The 19775-nt window shown below is 41.0% G+C and overlaps 3 long non-coding RNA genes across 4 annotated transcripts; all 3 read left to right on the top strand.

The window, feature by feature from the left end:
* The first annotated feature begins 1307 nt into the window (after positions 1 to 1307).
* On the top strand, positions 1308 to 5661 carry LOC124136960. The gene is made up of 4 exons (XR_006861456.2): positions 1308 to 1409; positions 3644 to 3897; positions 4917 to 5045; positions 5559 to 5661. It is a non-coding gene; the product is annotated as an uncharacterized LOC124136960 (long non-coding RNA).
* A 2826-nt stretch (positions 5662 to 8487) lies between these two features.
* On the top strand, positions 8488 to 12144 carry LOC124136967. Of its 2 annotated transcripts, XR_007221528.1 has the most exons (4): positions 8488 to 8852; positions 10721 to 10857; positions 11137 to 11184; positions 12038 to 12144. It is a non-coding gene; the product is annotated as an uncharacterized LOC124136967 (long non-coding RNA). The 2 variants fall into 2 exon arrangements; XR_006861458.2 differs by lacking the exon at positions 11137 to 11184 and having other exon boundaries at positions 8494 to 8852.
* Positions 12145 to 17087: 4943 nt separating this feature from the next.
* On the top strand, positions 17088 to 19311 carry LOC124136975. Its single transcript, XR_006861460.2, has 3 exons — positions 17088 to 17321; positions 18873 to 19012; positions 19207 to 19311. It is a non-coding gene; the product is annotated as an uncharacterized LOC124136975 (long non-coding RNA).
* Positions 19312 to 19775: the final 464 nt, after the last annotated feature.

The raw sequence follows: 19775 nt of genomic DNA on the forward strand, positions 1-19775 counted from the left end.
GAAGACCTATTCTACCCCGGATCTTCACGGGTCGGGTGATCAATGCATGAGGTTGGCTGTATTAGGTGCAAATATTCTCTTGTGTGCTCTTTATTACACATATTGATGAAACAATTTTCATTGCATAACAACTGTCTCGTCACGTGTAGCATCGCGCCATATGGTACGATGGTGTGTTGGTTTGAGCTTTGTAGGATATTGCGACAGCCGTTGTGGCAATTAACGGTCGTTTCGACCTTGGTGATATAACATTGCTATAGCACTGCCGTTTACGTAAGACATCCAAGTCTACTGAATTGTTCGATAGCATTACTTAGATGTTGACGGATGACAAAGTAGAGATAAGTTAACTGTAAAGGCATAAATCGTCCCTACTTTATCAAAGTCTACTGATCATACACTTATAGTCATCTATTTCCCCAGCTACATGTAACAACAACCAGACCGAAACACTATTTTACGAAAGAAGTGAAACCCTATTTATCATATCTAAATATTTTTTTAAATTATTCTCAGTATTATCGGCGTGGGAGATGATCTCAGCATAGTCTCTGGGTCGCTCCTCGCCTTCCTTCACGGATTGTTTGAGCTACTTGTTTCCTCTGGGGGCACGGGTGGCCCGGTCGTCTAAGGCGCCGCTATTCGCTGTGCAGAGTTGCGTCCCTTGGGCACGCCAGAAACCTATGATTGGGTACACCAGAAAGCTATCAGCAATATCAATCGGTCGGCAGGCACAACTCCATTGTTTCATTTTCATAATATTTTAAGTTTTTGAAAGCATCATAAGCATAAACTGTGCAGGTTTACCAGTCCAATTCAGTTAATGTGTTTGTTTGTTTGTCTGTTGTTTAACGCCCTACTCAGCAATATTTCAGCTATATGACGTCGGTCTTTAAATAAATGAGTCCGGACCAGACAATCCAGTGAGTGACATCATGAGCATTGATCCCCCCAATTGGGATACGATGACATGCATCTACGAAGTCAGCGAGGATGACCACCCGATCCCGTTAGTCGCCTCTTACGCCAAGTACAGTCGCCTTTTGCGGCAAGCCTGGGTTGCTGAAAATCTATTCTACCCCGGATCTTTACGGGTCAGAATACGTGTAATCATCAAAAGGTTGTGCGTTGAGAACGAATTTTCTACAATTCACCCGAATGCAATGAATCACCAACTAGGAATATTTATAAGGTGACATTAACACATAATCGAGATCACTATTACCTGGTAATATTGATAAAAATAGTGCATGCATATATACAATCTCATTACACTAATATGAAGAAAAGCTGCTTTACATGTTTAAGCCAGCAGTATAAATGACGACTGCTATCCATATGCTTAGCATTACACAATATCGTATCCAGTTCCACGGACATCTCTGCGAATTGCTGCAAAACCAGACAAGGTAATTGGGTATCGTTGTCACAAAGGACGTAATTTCAGATACGATATTATACCTTATAATATTCGGTGAAGAAGGGATCTCGTACGCTGTTAATATTGTCGCTGACATTATCAGCCATGAATGTACAGTAGGGCAAAACACAGAGTTAAAGTAAGAAGGAAGATGTTTCTCGGCAGGTCGCTGGAACGAGCTCCTTCCTGTCCTGTTCATTCCTCCTCACCTATTTTAAATACGCTTTCGCAATTCTAGATGATATCCTCATGGTTACCAATTGATTTCATTCTTTTTGTATCTGCTAGTTTGTGGAATTCATTATTGTAGAATTACCTATGACCATTTAGCAATTACTCCAAGTCAGTTGACAGAACTGTCTCATTTCGGCGCACTAATGCGTTTTAATGTAAACCGGGGATAAATGAATTGGAACATTCTGAGATTTCCGAACAGCATTTCTAAAGTGAGATAACTTTGTCTATTTTAATTTTATTTTAATATACATCAAATGTAAACTTTCCTAGCCAGATAGGTCTGTTGTCTCGGGCTCGCGAGTGGTGCTTCCCTCTGGTGTGCTAGTATCCTTTGATCGTGGGTTCGAGTCACAGACTCGCTGTGAGTAGAACCTTGGTTTGTCAGCACCATGAATGGTAAAAGAATAAGACCTACTCCATTTCACGCCGTAGTGTAACTGAAATACTGTGCAAAGCCTTTGCCACTAACTTACTGTCTCAATACTATCGAGATACGTGTCATCAACGGAAGCAAAATATATGTATATAGTTAAAAGTGAAGAAAAACTTTCAATAACCGTAAGGCATCTTTGCTAAATCCATTACAATTTCGACTATATGATAAGCAAGAACCACCATCAAATGGTGATGATGCCTGGCGAAAAGGTGAGTGTATCCTGCCCCACCGGTGGCACCCGTCACAAACACATGCAAAGGTCAGTTAAATGTTCACCTGAACAAACACGGGTACATAATGTATATTATGGTACAAGTCAAAATAAGAAAATACACCGGACATTAATTTGGCCACTGTTGCATCAAAATTTGAAATGTGCCCCAACGTTTGAACAAGGGTCGTAAGACGCTCTTTGAATATCCGTAGAGTGAGTGAGTTGGGTTTAACGCCGCTTTTAACAGTATTCCAATTATATCGCGGCGTGTCAGCTTAATATTGGAGGAAAGCCCGAAGTGATGCAGGTCTCAGACGTTTATCACTTCGGTGAAACCCACGAGCACGGGTATGGTGCTGACAAACATAGAAACATAATCGGGGCGAACCGGGATTCGAGCCCACAATCATAGGTTTCTGGCGTGTCCACGGGACGCAACTCTGCACATCGAATCGCGGCGCCTTAGACGACTGGGCCACCCGTGCCCCCGAATATCCGTAGAAAGAGCATGGCCGATATTACCTCAAACGTTGTGTATTGTTTGTTTGTTGTTTAACGCCGCACACAGAAATATTCCAGATATATGAAGGCTCAATGGTTGTGAAATGTTGACACTAAATTTGTCATCGTCCGTAAACCTTCCACATATTGTCTGGAACCTTTGAAGGACCGAGCTCTAAATAAATGTAGGTGTGCATTGTCATAGGAGTGGCTTCAAGACAGAAAGTGAAAGGTATTCAACTTCACGAGAGGTAGACAATGCGGGGCATAGGGAATCCTTATCGCATCATATTGATTGTTATTATTCTTTTTTAAAAATTAAAAAAAATACAGATAATCTTTTCTGAAACCACAGCAGTGTAAGCTGAAATGTGAATGAATTATCAGAAGTATCTTGAGGTTTGTTTGAAGCTGTTATTACTGAGGTAATAAAAAACGATGCTTAGTGTTTAAGATTTCCGTGGTTTCAATTTCTCGTCAAAACGACAGTAATTTCACTGTACATGGAAATTGCGATACCGATGTTCATTTAAGACACGACATTGATCGTGTGGTTTGAAACGCCCCAACTGTCAACGTTAAGCTTAAGCTTAGGGGGCGGTCGGGTAGCCTAGTGGTTAAAGCGTTCGCTCGTCACGCAGAAGACCCGGGTTCGATTCCCGACATTGGTACATTGTGTGAAGCCAATTTTAGTCGTCCTGGAATATTGCTAAAAGCGGCGTAAAACCATACTCATTCACTCACTTAAGCTAAAGGTCTTGTCCATCGTCCATACTGACAAGACAATATAAGGAACAGTTCTAAAATAACATGTTTCTTCTATTTCCTAATACAGGTATATTGATCATCAGGTTAATAGATCCCCAAACAAGTACCGCCAGCTATGAGATACGCCCTCTTTGCTGTGGTTGTTATTGTCGGTGTCCTGTTGGTGGAACACGTCAATGGCCTCGTCTGTCCAAAGTGTTCCCTCAAAAGTTGTGCAAAGGATAGAGGATGCGCAACAAAGTATTTGATAAAGGACAGGTGTAAATGCTGCGATGTATGTCCCATTAAAAAAGGAAAACCCTGCTCTGGATTTACACCAAAGTGAGTTCTTCACATACAGTAAACTACGGTTATAACGAACACGCTTATAACGAACTTACGGATATATCGAACTTACTGTTTTGGTCCCGACTATTTGCTGTAGTTATGCTGTATATATGCTTATAACGAACTACGGTTAGAACGAACTGAAATTAGTAGTCCATTTGAGTTCGTTATAACCGTAGTTTACTGTATGATCTCCGAGTAGTTATGCCCACCAAGGGTGAAAAATAATAAGAATGATAACAGATATTATTACTCTGGACTAACAAACATGTTATCTCAGAATTTCAAAGAGGTATCATTTCCTTTCTTAGATATGTAAGTTCTTTATCTTAGGCCTTTCCCGTTTCAATAAGGTCAGATTGGTATTGATGGATTCCGTCCAATTTAGTCATATTGTTTGCAAGCATGGGTCCATCAACACCGTGCTGTACGTTTAAATACAGAATGCTAAGTATCCTAGCCTGAGTACCCTATCCAATTATTCGCGACAAGCAATATATCCCTTGTGACCTATTCTAATCAGGGACTCTTGGTACGTTAAGACATGTCAAAATCGTAAATAAGTCGACGACGAAAATGTCTTCATTACCCAAAAGACAGAGGCTGTTTGTATTAGATTAATAGATAAAAAATGTTGAGAACATAAATGAATGAACAAATGGTTTTAGTAAACTGCGTCCAGGATACTCTTGATATGATTGCAAATGTTAATTAGATTAAAGATTAAAAACTTTAAGTAGAAGAGGACGCAAACTATTATCGACTTTTATCGACGCGAACATTTACATAGGAATGATGAACCTTTTATTATCAATTTACTTTATTATTACATATGGTGTACTGAATTAGATTTCCTACTATTTCCCCTTGTTAATTGTTACCTAAGTTTACAGTCGAGCCAATGTAACCTTGTTACATCATTGCCGTGTGATATTGGTATTAATTGTTCCATGATTATGTCTCCCACCATCCTATTCCGAGTAATAATACGTTCTAGTTTTATTTTGTAACAGGTGCGAACCTCGTCTCTGGTGCATCAAACGACAGGAGAAGTGTGCCGAGGCAAGGAGAAACTTGGTCTACGGCGACACCTTCCAAGGCGTTTGTGGGATAATGCTTTTTTAGTTAATCTGCCTCGTAAAGTACGTCTGTCTTCAGCTATTTCAAACCGCACAATGGTACACACAATCCTTATTTAGTTCTAATGGAAATATATTTCAAGACACGTTTGAAGAAACTGCAAGATGTTGCATAAAACTGTTTTATTGACATTCCAGAAGTTGGCCAGTAAATATACAACTACTGTTTTATTGCATTAAGTGACGTTTCGATGTAGATTCTTAAACTGTTATCCAGCCGAAGTAACTTCAGCCAAGTGATGAGAGGTTTATATATATGTACACAACAACAGGTAATAAATAACAATATCACACAGAGAAAAAGAAATAACAGACAAGACTTAGGTCATGAAGCTAGATGAATGGAAAGGATGATTTAAAAATTCTAACAAGCTGATTGGATCCTAATTTAATTATTTTTTTTAATTCTATTGCTTGATTAGATCTTCAAAGGCGGGTTGTAAAACCCTTGGTGTCGGTTGATCAAAGGCGGTGATAGTGAAACAAGGTGAAACATACGTATTTTTGTATTTCCAGGTGCCACACAGTGATTGGATTATATGACATACGCGACTGATTAACCAAACAGCAAGCTGCGCCTTTAATATTGAACTTTGACAATAAACACAAATTAGAAGTGTCTCGTGTCTCTTTTATTATTTCCACAATATAGTTCTTTCTACTGTTGAGGCATCAAGCAACTAGATATACTGTTGACTGATATCAACCGCCCAGGTTGAACTGCTGCCTTTGTTCTGATACCCCCTTCAGATATCTCATTTGTTTGTTTGTTGTTTAACGCCGCACTCAACAATACGATGACATGCATCAACCACGTCATCGAGCCCTACCCCATTGTCCTGGTATGATTTTATGAGATCGTGATACGCTCGCGATATACATCTCAACAGAATTATGGGCGGTCGGGTAGCCTAGTGGTTAAAGCGTCCGCTCGTTACGCCGAAGACCCGGGTTCGAATCCCGACATGGGTATTATGTGTGAAGCCCATTCCTGGTGTCCCCCGCCGTGATATTTCTGGAATATTGCTAAAAGCGGCGTAAAACCATACTCACTCACTCACACAACAGAATTATACTGTGGGTTTGTTAAGATACTGAAGTGAGCTTGGCTAAAGTAGATGATTACACAATTAAACATCATGAGCATCGATCCACGCAACTGGGATCGCTGACATGCATTAACCAAGTCAGCGAGACTGACCACCCGATCCCGTTAGTCGCCTCTTACGACAAGCATAGTCGCCTTCTACAGCAAGAATGGGTTGCTGAAGAGCTATTCCACCCCGGATCGTCACGGGTCAGTTACTATGAAGAAGAACCATGGCGTACGTAGGTCCTACAGAAGGAAAGTCCTTGAATATTGCTGTATAGTTACTGCTCCGGATCCACCAATCAATCCGTCATAATATTGCTGAGCACACCGTATATCCAATACCGAAAGTTCAGCAAAGGTCCTTTTACTATATAACGCAACCAGCCTCGATGGAACGACGAAACAGATTCATCTGGGCACGAAAGGCAAAACAGCGGTAGTGGTACATGTACTTCAACTCATGCATTGCAAGGGAAATATTTATCTACTCAATTGAACCAAATAACTACATGAAACACGCGGCCCCATTCTACAGCATATTATGTAAACGAAATGACACACGAACTTTAAACAAATGTCCTTTGAAGCGGAGCTAAAATTATAAGGAAGTCATCCAGAAGCACATAAAAATAACAAAGCAAAGCATTATAACATACTTCTTGAATTACCTATTGAGGAAACTCTTTTGGATCACGCTGAAATTGCATTTGCGAGAAACATTCCATCGGTGAAACAGATGTTACCTTATTCAAACCGTCATGATATTTATGCGACTAACTGATTTGAGTGATATCGATGCCCGTGCAAAGGTATTTGTGCCTTGTCTCTAAATTAACCCGAAAGATCCTCAAGCGCATTTTCTTTGGAATCACGGTTTGACTTAATGATGTTAAATAATTCTCTCATAATCAGTAAATTCAGACTTTTCCTCAATTAGACTGCCAAAACAACGACATGTCATATGCAACAACCAAATCGGAGATTGAGTCATATAGAGTTGAAAGTCTTGTTACAAAATAGACCAAGAAGATAAATATAACCCGCCACAATAATCTCATTTATCATATTCTGGGGGCAAATAAGGCCACGAAGCAGGAACTACTTTTAGTAACCTCTATACATTCCTCCAACACTTTTGTTAGACTTTCCAGAAGTGATACGATGGTGGTTTCCTGATGGGATAGTGCTTATGTAATCACCCGTGAGTGAGTTAAACTTGAGTGAGTGAGTGAGTGAGTTGGGTTTAACGCCGCTTTTAACAGTATTCCAGTCATATCACGGCCTGTCAGCTTAAGGTGATGCAGGTCTCAGACGGTTACCACTTCGGTGAAACCCACGAGCACGGGTATGGTGCTGACAAACCTAGAAACATAATCGGGGCGAACCGGGATTCGAACCCACAATCATAGGTTTCTGGCGTGTCCAAGGAACGCAATTCTGCACAGCGAATTCCGGCGCCTTAGACGACTGGGCCACCCGTGCCCCCAGATTAAACTTGAACGTCACATAGGTATTTTATATATTTAAGCAATATGGCGACGATTTACAGCCAAGGCTGGTTACATTAATTTAGCACTCACTATATCATTTGGGGAGCGGTTCACTGACACTTTATATTCTTATCGTATCACTAATAAGGTATGATAAGATAAGATAGCACTTCACTGAGGAAATTTCAGTTACATCAGCACAAGATCTCCGATAATTGATAAACACACATACAAATACATAAGAAAGAGAATATATGGATGTCAACTTCTTAATTTATCATACATACATACATGCTCTTCCTTATGAGTATCACTTATAAATACCATTCAAAGACTAAATACAACAAGTATCAAAAACATAATTAACATTAAATATAGCACTAGCGAATAATTTATCAACAATTATTGATCACAACACTTATATAAAACCTGATACTGGCTGGTATGAATGAATTCCGGGCCCTGTTAATTCTCAACATCGGCAATCGTAGTCGGAGGCCAAAAAGAGGAAACCATTTTATGCCATGTATTAAAAATACAAAATATGTATTACGCTCGCCAAGGTCTCGTATAATACAGTTTTAATTGCGATTGGTAATATATAATATTTGCGATTCCAAAACACACTCGGCTAAAAACTCTATTTACACCGAAGAGAAAGTCGATTCTGAGATCTGATATTACAAGTATGCATTGCCCCTGTCCTGCTCCAAAGCAAGCACACATCTGTGTCCCTTGGATCATTTGATGAGAGCTTGAGTTTCGTCGCACCCATGTCAATACAGATATAGTGACAATAATGATAGTGGGCGTGGTGGAAGTATTCCTTTGATGCAATAACGACACTGTATACAATGAATGTATGGTTGCTATAGATCCGTCTAACACTGATCACCAACAGTTAAAGATCAGCAGTAAGTGAGTGTATCTCCACTTTCACTTATCAAAGAGTACACGGGAAGCTGTCAAATAACTCTGTTATTTCTGCTATTTTGTCCCGTACATTCGTAAGGAAGCACAGTCAGCAATGCGATATATTCTCCTAGCTGTGGTGGTCCTAATGATACTGGTGGACCAAACCAATGGCTTACGATGCCAACGGTGCAAAGCCCAGAAATGTGTGAAGCCTAGGGGATGCATAAGAAGGGACTACGTAAAAGACCTCTGCAATTGCTGTGATGTATGTCCCATTGAATTCGGGCAACCTTGCTCTGGACTGAAACCAAAGTAAGTTCTTCACATATGCTTTACAGAAGTACAGGAATAATTTAATTTATTACGTTAAGAATGATATTTATCAGCTGCTTATCATCAATGCTTTTCTTAAACATAACCTGAGCACCATTTCAGGGTAATAGTGTTAGTATTAAATATATTGTTATGACATAGTAAAGGGTTTTATAGTAAGATAGTAAGAACCTCGAAAACGGTATTGACATGATAATTAGTCCATTCAGGAGCCTTATGAAAAGAACAACGCAAAGCTTCATAAATTTACTTCTTAAGTTGTACAGAAACTCTTTTGGGTGGTATAACCTTGAAAATGGCATTTATTAATGGCAAAATACATAACATGCAATACTCACCGTGATGTCCTAGAGATGTATCATGGTTTCGAAAACGTTACCCTACGCTAATGCATGGAAACACTTAACTCAGCAGTCAATATCAGGTGGCATAATAAGATGTAGACCTGGTATGTAGACCTTCTAAGTTAGGTGAAGAATGATAATTATCAGGCGTTAACATGGCTTTTCTTTTAACAACATTACCGGATCATCATTTCTGGATTATGGTACAAGTATTAAATATATTATTTTAAAATACTAATTTGTTTTAAGATCATGTTAAATGCACAGGTGAGTTAGACTTGCTGTTGTCTTTCTAAAAAAACGTCATCGATATTCAGTTTTGTAATTAGGGAACACATCTCCTGAATTGTATGACAAGGTTTCCTTACAATTTGAAACAAATCCTCCGTTTCCTATTTTGAATGTTAACATCAAGTCAATGTGAAATGTTTGATGCCACCATACTTCATGCCTTCCAAAGTTCTGTGTGGTTGGAGGGGCGGTCGGGTAGCCTAGTGGTTAGAGCATTTGCTCGTCACCCCGAAGACCCGGGTGCGATTCCCGACATGGGTACACTGTGTGAAGCCCATTTCTGGTGTCCTCCGCCGTGATATTGCTGGAATATTGCTAAAAGCGGCGTAAAACCATATTGACTGACTGTGTGGTTGGACTCGTTTTCGGATCAACGTAAACAAAAGCAACAAAACCCTTTCCATAATCTCTCCTTTTAGTACGATTCCAACTAGATTCATACATGTGTTAAAATAAATAAACGCAACTAGTATTGATACCAGATATTCGCAATAAGGTGAGTGAGTCCCAGTTGTCTAAACCTAAGCTTGTTCGTTTGTTGCTTCACGCCACCCTCAGCAATATTCCAGCTATATGACGGCGGTCTGTAAATAATGGAGTTGGGCAAAGACAATCCAGTGATTGATGGCGTTAGCATCGATCCAGGCAATTGGGATACGGTGACATGCATCAACCAAGTCAGCGAGCCTGACCACCCGATCCCTTTAGTCGCCTCTTACGACAAGCATAGTCGCCTGTTACGGCAAGCCTGGGTTGCTGAAGAGCTATTCTACCCCGGATCTTCATGGGTCAATTACTATGAAGAAGAACCATGGCGTACGTACCTCCTACAGAAGGAAAGTCCTTGAATATGGCTGCATAATTACCTAAGCTGATACATATCAAGGGGCGGTCGGGTAACCTAGTGGTTAAAGCGTTCGCTCGTCACGCCGAAGACCCGGGTTCGAATCCCGACATGGGTACAATGTGTGAAGCCCATTTCTGGTGTCCCCCGCCGTGATATTGCTGGAATATTGCTAAAAGCGGCGTAAAACCAAACTCACTCACCCACTCACTGATACATATCAAACACTGAAAGGCACCAAAAGTTGGTAACATTTGAGACCTAATAGGCACAGCAAGCTTTCCTGCGGTTGTTTGTCAGATCATGTGTGACATGTAACCCAGTGTTTTAATTTATTCAGCCATCACGATAATATTATGTTTAAACAGGTGCGCAGGGAATATGTGGTGTATCAAGATTGAGGAGAATCACGCCGAGGCCAGGAAGAACTTAGTTTGGAGTGACAGATTCCGTGGTGTGTGTGGAAGAATTAGACTCCCAAGAATGCAAAGACCTGCTTGGTAAAGTAAGTAATTGAATAAGCGTAGACATATATATCTTAAGCTATTTCCAACAACATCAACATCATCCGAAAAAATCAATCTCGATTATCTGCCGAAAAGATTACATTGGGCGTACAAGGCAAAATGGTGATGAAAATTAAATGAATGTATCACTTAAAATCCGTGATGACACCAGGTGTTTGCGAAAGGGTAAGCATCTCCTGTTCTACCGGTAGCAACCACCACTCAAAATTTGCATAAAAACGTAAGTGTTTGTTTGTTGGCTTAACACTGTACATCAGTGTTCATGCCGCTCGACGACGGTCTCCAAAAGCACAAGGCATAAAAACGTAAGTGTTTGTTTGTTCATCAGTGTTCATGCCGCTCGACGACGGTCTCCAAAAGCACAAGGCATAAAAACGTAAGTGTTTGTTTGTTGGCTTAACACTGTACATCAGTGTTCATGCCGCTCGACGACGGTCTCCAAAAGCACAAGGCATTGGCATGACAGAGCATTTACTGATTTTTTTTAACAAGACCGAAATGTTAATTTGAATAACGTCTGCTGTGTACAATTGCTGACATTCTGAATGCATAAATTAAAGAGAAATACGTAAGATATATCTTCGTTTTGCAACAGTCTTGAAAGGGTTATAATGTCAAGGCCGATCTTGTTTCACGCCGCACTCAGCACTATTCCAGCTATATGACAGCGACCTGAACATAATCTAGTCTAGATCAGACAATTCAGTGATTTGTGGTCTAGTGGTAGAGCGTCCGCCCGGAGAGCGGAAGGTCCAGGGATCGATCCCCGGCCGCGTCATAGGAAAAGACGTTAAAAAAATTATAACTTTTTGTTACTCTGCCTGGCGCTCGGACTTAAGGGGATAGAACACGGACTGGTCGGCTCGGAGTCAGTATACTGTGTCTGAGTGGGGTTTTCATGTTAAAACTGCGGCATGGTCTATGCGTATCTCAGTGGGCTAGCTCTTTAAAATTGGCATAACTCCGGACTAGTACAAGCAGCCTCTAGTACCTCACCAATCCAGTAAATGACATCATGCGCATTGATCACAACTGGGTTACGATGACCAAATCAGCGAGCCTGACCATCCGTTTCCCGTCAGTCGCCTCTTACTACAAGCATTATGAAACTGTTTCAAGGAGAGAAAGATGTAATTTATTTATTTACGTTGTTTCCAGGTTGAATCCAGTTCTTGGGCAATATGGAAGGACCGTCTTACCATGTAAACAACACACTACTAAATATTGAACGAAAATATTCAGTAAACTATTTGAGAATCTCTCAAGATTGTCTTTTGTCTTTCTTGCTATTTTTCACAGTTACGTGTTTATCGCTACCATCACATCAAGTTGGATTGTGGCTTTAAACAATTGAAAGCGTCGATGCCAGACCATAAACCTTGAATATCTACGGAAACAGATTTCATGGGGCGTGAAATAGTGTTGAAAATTGTATGAATGGATTTATATTAATGAATCACTGAATTTTTGTTTTTGTTTGTTTGTTGTTTAACGCCACACTCAGCAATATTCCAGCTATGTGACGGCGGTCTGTAAAATAATCGAGTCTGGACCAGACAATCCAGTGATTTACATCATGAGCATCAATTGGGATCGATGACATGTATCAACCAAGTCAGCGAGCCTGACCACCCGATCCCGTTAGTTGCCTTTTACGACAAGCATAGTCGCCTTTTACGGCAAGTATTGGTTGCTGAAGACCTATTCTATCCCGGAATCACTGAAAATCATTGATGACACCAGGTGTTCGTGAAAACGGTGAGGATGCCCTGCTCTACCTGTAACACCCGCCACTTAAACAACATTCATTCAAAAAGTAAGTTCGATCGAGTAAGGTGTGAAAATTCAACAAGAACATCCCAACCTGATCCCTCCCTGAGCTAACTTCGCGCATCATGTTGATGGCAATCGACGTGTCACATGTGGTAAATATGATTGGTTGGTTGGTTGGTTTGTTGTTCAACGCCGCACTCAGCAATATTCCAGCTATATGACGGCAGTCTGTAAATAATCTAGTCTGGACCAGACAATCCAGTGATTAATATCATGAGCATCGACCCACGCAATTAGGATCGATGGCATGCATCAACCAAGTCAGCGAGCCTGACCACCCGATCCCGTTTGTCGCCTTTTACGACAAGCATAGTCACCTTTTACGGCAAGCATGGGTTGCTGAAGACCTATTCTACCCCGGAATCTTCACGGGTCTGGTAAATATGATGTAGACTACGCAACTGTTCAATGTTTGTCCACCTTGCAGTGTTTTTGTTTGTTTGTTTTTTACGCCGCACACAGCAATAGTCCAGCAACTTGACGCGGTCTGTAAATAATCGACCAGACAATCCAGTGACTTACATCAAGAACATTTATCTACGAAATTGGGATACGATGACATGCATTAACCAAGTCAGCGAGCCTGACGCCCCGATCCCGTTAGTCGGCTCTTACGACAAGCATAGTCGCCTCTTACAAAAAGCATGGGTTGCTGGAGACCAATCCGAGGACCAAAAGTACAGTATATGATTCAATAGTCATGTACAACAACCATCCCCTTTGAAATGTACTGACCTATTGTCTTTCAGTGAGAGGAAATAAACGATTAAATTGAGGTCAAATAGCAATTTGCATAGGATGTCCATGACACGTCGAATCTTGTCAGATTAATGATCTTCATTAGGGTATTCACACACGATAGTGACTGAGTGAGTTTGGTTTAACGCCGCTTTTAACAGTATTCCAGTTATATCACGGCGTGTCAGCTTAATGTGGGAGGAAAGCCCGAAGTGATGCAGGTCTCAGACGTTAACCACTTCGGTAAACCCACGAGCACGGGTATGGTGCTGACAAACCTATAGAAACATAATCGGGGCGAACCGGGATTCGAACCCACAATCATAGGTTTCCGGCGTGCCCAAGGGACGCAAAACTGCACAGCGAATAGCGGTGAATAATACGAATAGAGAAGAAACATAATAACTTACACCGTCAACTTACATTTATTCACTTACAGCACCAGATTGAAATACTATTAATTGGTTTGGTCTTTTGAACTCGAGATTCAGTCTTCGTTTTCTGTGAATGCTTCATCGAAGACCCAAATTGGAAGGCCATTTGAGGAAATTGTTTAGTACTTTGAGGGTTTTCAACACACACGCCTTGAAGGGGATGAAACATCGTTGTCGGTGTTGCATAGCCAGGAACGGTTTAAAAAAAACCATTTGGAAGCCCAGTTGATGACATTTCTTCTAACGAGTAAATGACTGTGCTCTGAGGAGTGAGTGAGTGAGTTTGGTTTTACGCCGCTTTAAGCAATATTACAGCAATATCACCCATGTCGGGAATCAAACCCGTGCCCTCGGCGTGACGAGCGAACGCTTTAACCACTAGGCTACCCGACAGCCCCTGTGCTCTGAAGAATGATTTGTGAAAACACATGTTAGCGGAAGGAGTGTCCTTTATCCTTTAATAATCACACTATATTACGATGTATACTTTTTGTGTTTCTTGGGGTATTTAAATTACTATTATTATAAACATTAATAACCTTGTACGCATTCCTTTGCGGGCATGCAAAACAGAACCAGTCAGCTTCAACTTCACAGTCAGATGAGCTGTAGCTTGGAAGTCAGAATCAAGTCTTGGTGAGGTGAAAAAGGGTTCACTCATATAAAGCGGTGTGCAAGCAAGTGCGTGTTTTGGGTTGCATGTGCTTGTGTTAATGCATACTAATGCCACTTTTATAGTAGTAGGCCATCAAGATACAAAGGCGTGGTTTTAACATTGATATCCAACTCCGAGCCTACCAATGCTTGTTTTATCCCTTAATGCCTAGAACCTGGCAGGGTAACAAGAACTACAATCTTTTGACGTATTTTGGTATGATGCGTCCAGGGAATTGAACCACCGACCTATCGCTCTCCGGGCAGACACTCTCACCACTAAACCGCGGAGGCAGTCAAGTCTTGAGGAGACATTCCATTGAGCCACGATGAAATGTAATAACCCAAGTCGCCGAGCCTAACCAACTTTATCGGCTTTCATGACAAGCATAGGATATTGGGGACTTATTCTTCCGAGTAATCCCCACAGTTTCACATGATCAATCAAACATTGCACATATGTTGTATGTATTGAACTAACTTCTCCCGTTCACTCTTTAACAGCATAAACTACAAACACAACTTCAGAAAAATGTTTTCAACACCGCTATACGAATATCGAATTTATTGAACACACACACACACACACACACACACACACACACACACACACACACACACACACACACACACACACACACACTATATATATATATATATATATATATATATATATATATATATTAAGATAGATATATATATATATGTATGTATTGAACTAACTTCTCCCGTTCACTCAAAACCAATCTCAATAAATTCAGATCTTAGTTCTCGCCATCGCTAAACAAAGATCTGAGGACATCCCATTACGGATCATGTCAGTACGACCTTTCTTCCAAGCAATCAAAGCGTCGCATACCAGATCATGAAAGTGACAGTCGGAATGTGTTTTATAATCATGCAACCTCGAAAATGTTAACCCGGTGTATTCCTAACGACAATTACGGCCCGTACGACAGATTACGTCAGAATTATCGTCTATCTCTCGCTTCCGTAGGATAAACATTTGAACGGAGGAGGCGTTGCATAGTACGTGGGAAGCACTGCCATGCAATCGCAACCAATATATTAGACATTCCGGAATGTTTGTTTGTTCAGTTTTCAAAATTTTAATCGAGAACTGTGTCAACATATATTTCCAGCGTAGTCTGAAATGGAAGTCGCCAGGTTGAAACGAGTGCCGTAAAGCCCGAGAAAGCTGCTTTGTTATTGGCTGATGTTGACTTCTTCTAAGTAATTTCAGTGGTCGGTCAAAGTTCGCGAAAGATCGTTCTGACGTGACCCGTAATGGGATGTACTCAGATCTTTGTTTAGCGGCAGCGAGAACTTAGATCTGATTTTAAGATCGGATCAAAACTGAAACGTCACAAAATCACTAAAACAAATTCATTGTCCCAAACAACACACTCGCGCATGTGATCCATGTGGTGTACGATCACAGCCTGGCATCATCGTCTGATGCGCCCAATAAGTGTCTGGGTGGTTGCCAAGGGAAAATTGTATCACACTTCAGTAAGAATATTACCGAGTCTTGTGACCGGACTGGCCACTCCATGCAGACAATGGTATCCTGCCATAGGCATCAACGACCCTGGCACGATGAGGTCTTCCCTTGTCGTCCATAAAGATGAAGTCCGTCCCGATTGCACCAGCATACGGACTCATGTACACATCCAGAATTTCATCCCTGAGACGTACACCTGTCATCGTGCCCCGCTATACTTCCACCCCAAATCATGATTGAACCCCCTCAACAGCGGTTGAAATCCTGAAATCTACGGCACACTAGGGCACGACGACCCGTGAAGTGTAGACAGTATCTCGATTCATCAGTGATAGGTACTAGAGCCCGGTCCTGGTCTGTGTAAATGAGGTGATATTCAGCCTAGTCTAAAAGTGCCAGTCTGCGATGACTGGTCAGTCGGATGCAAATACAACGATTCTGTCACGATACAAGCACATCTTACATGCCTCTTGCATGCCCCTTTCGTTCAATGCGTACCAGGATATTTCAATCATCATCTATTGGATCAAAACTAGTATTTGGCAAACTTTGAGTACTTTGTTTAACAACAAACAACATTGGAAAAAAATCTGTTCTTTTTCTTTTTTAATGCCACTGATTCGTTTTTACTATGCCTGGCCAATATGTTCTAGTAATATTGTGATGTTTTGGACATACTGCCAATTCAAAACGACCAACACCCGAGACATATGCACACATTTTAAGTTACAAATCAGAGATAATAGTGGTGCATTGTTGATGACCAGATTTGAAGCAACAACTTTGTATTAGATAGGACACAGGCACTATATAAAACTCAACGATTTATTGACTGAGAAGGTGTTATGTCAGAGGGAAATGTATTTGAATGTATGGGCGTGGTTAACGTACAACCTGCTTTAACTGTATTGCATACATTGATTGTGTGGTGGATATAGCCTCGCCTAGACACACATCCCACCCCACCCTTCCCACTGTGTCTATACCGAAAGCGGTATATAAGTAATGTTTAGGACTAAAACGTTTCGTCTCTTTTCTGATAGCAAAGCGTTCATCAGTAGAATAAGAAACAGATAGATATGAGATATATCCTCTTGGTTGTGGTTGTCCTTGTGGTGCTTGTAGACCAGGGGAATGGTCTCTCCTGTATTCCATGTGCCCAAACGAAATGTGCGGCGCCCAGGGGATGCAGAAAAGAGAACTACGTAAAAGACCTCTGCAATTGCTGTGATGTATGTCCCACTAAATTCGGGCAACCTTGCTCTGAACTGAAACCAAAGTAAGTTCTTTACATAAGATTTACAGATATACAGGAATAATTATTTGGTAAAGAATGATAATTATCAGCTGTTTCCATTGCTTTTCTTACCAATGTTTGGATCATCATTTTAGGTAAGTGGCGTTAGTATTTTATAGTATATTGTTGAAATACGAAGGTGACTGAAACCAATGTACGTTCTTCACCTCGAATAGATCAACACGCGGTTCTCCGAACGACAGTTACGGTCCGTACGAATGATTCCGTAAAAATCATCGCCTATATCTCGCTTCAGTGGGATAAACATTTCAAACGAACAAGACTGCCCTAAGCCCGTCAAAAGTACTTCCTTACAAACTTGGCCATCTCTTAGACAGTCAAGAATTTGCTTGGTTGGTTAGTTTAAAATGTTGAATCGAGAACGAGGTCAAAATCTTTTTCAGATCGTTGACTGGAATGGAAGTTGCCAGTTTGAAATTAATGCTGTAAAGCTCGAGAAATCTGATTTTATGATTGGCTAATGTCGGCTTCTTGTTGGACCTTTTATTGGTTGTCAAAGTTCGCCAAAGGTCTTTCAGACGTGGCCTGTAATGTGATGTCCTCAGATATTTGTGTAGAGGTAGCGAGCTCTGAGATCTGACTTTAATCAGTTGTGAAATGACGGACTTCCTTATAGGTAATATATTTGTGAAATGTGGCAATATGACATGTCGGCAAGTAGAAGGCATTTCCATGGACACAAGTTATGCTTCCCTCCTTGCTGATCTGTTTCTTTAGGCACACGAGTAAGAATGTCCGTTCGGATTGGCAAAATCACCCTCTTGTTACACGACCTCAGTACATGGATGACAATGCCAGACCTCATCGTTCGCATGGATTACATAAGGGCCAATGCAATAACGCCTTTTCCCTGGCCAGCATTGAGCCCCCTTGAACATCTTTTGGATATTCTTGATGGGCGCATACAGGCACGTGATCCTCCTGTACAGGGTTTACGCCATTTGGAAGCAGCATTGCATCAGGAGTGGTTGTTGTTGACCCATCAACAGATCCATCGTCTGACCAGAGGCCTGAGACGTAGGGTGGAATGCTTCATCAGGGCACGTGGCGGTTATATCCGCTACTGATATGTTTCACGTGTCATGTCAAGTAGAGAATTTAAGGAACATTTTCACATGAAGCAGCAAACGTAACTCGTTTAATTAATACTGCCACGCAATACTTTTTGAGGTACCTATGTTACCATGATGTTTTCGTCAGTAAATTTCACCAATATCTTCTTTATTTGTTGTCAAATGTTTGTTATATCCGATGACATTGGTATGGCCCAGCTCCTGTGGTCAGTCATCCCATGCCATGATTTCTGCCATTAGTCATGGTTCAGAAGTAGGGGTGTGCGTAACATTTTTCTTTGTGTTTATAACTTCAAATATGATTTCACTTTCAAACCTTGTTTACACGTGAGAACTTCTATTTTAAGCGATAGTATATACCTTTTTGCAGCTTTCATGTTTGTCATGTAAGCGGTGATTTAAGTAAACAATTTATCATGATAATGTCCTTTATAAACAGGTGCACAAAGGACTTGTGGTGTATCAAGATAGATGGGGATTCCGCCGAGGCCAAGAAGAACTTACCAGCAGTCTGTGATCGATTCGAGGGCGTGTGTGGAAGAATTAGAATCGAAAGAAAGGAAGGACCTAAATCTTAGAGTAAGTCCTGAAAGCCACAAAGCATTCGACAAACTACACGTATTTCCAACCACAAGTTTGTTTCATTCTGCATACATTTCTCGAAATGTGTATACAAGATCATTTTAAGACCCCTCTGCTGAAGCTGTGTCAAAGTAAGAAAAGATATATCTATTTATATATATCATATAAAACATATTTTGCATTGTTTTCAGGTTGTATCCAGTTGTTGGCCAACATGAAGGGTTTATCTCTCCTGTAAACAACACACTACTTATTAAATGTTGAGCAAAATTATTCAGTAAACTATTTCAAAATCTCTCAAGAGTTCCTTTGTCTTTCTTGCTTGTGTTGGATGTCTGACGAAATATGGCCCAGTCGTCTAAGGCGCCGCGATTCGCTGTGCAGAGTTGCGTCCCTCAGGCTCGCCAGAAACCTATGATTGTGGGTTCGAATCCCGGTTCGCCCTGATTATGTTTCTAGGTTTGTCAGCACCATACCCGTGCTCGTGGGTTTCACCGAAGTGGTAACCGTCTGAGAACTGCATCACATTAAGCTGACACGCCGTGATATGACTGGAATACTTTTAAAAACGGCGTTAAATCCAACTCATTCACTCACTCACTCTGACGAAACATGGATTCCATATGGCAATACCTGGTGGAAAGAAATGGTATGATTTGATCACTGAAGTCAGTGAGGACACTAGGTGTTCGGGAAAAGGGTAAGGATGCCATGCCCTCTCTATAGCATCCGCCACGCAAATAATGTTCATTAATAAAGT

Source organism: Haliotis rufescens, unplaced genomic scaffold (assembly GCF_023055435.1).
Source record: "Haliotis rufescens isolate VD_foot unplaced genomic scaffold, xgHalRufe1.0.p SCAF_16, whole genome shotgun sequence".
NCBI classification, from domain to species: Eukaryota; Metazoa; Mollusca; class Gastropoda; order Lepetellida; family Haliotidae; genus Haliotis; species Haliotis rufescens.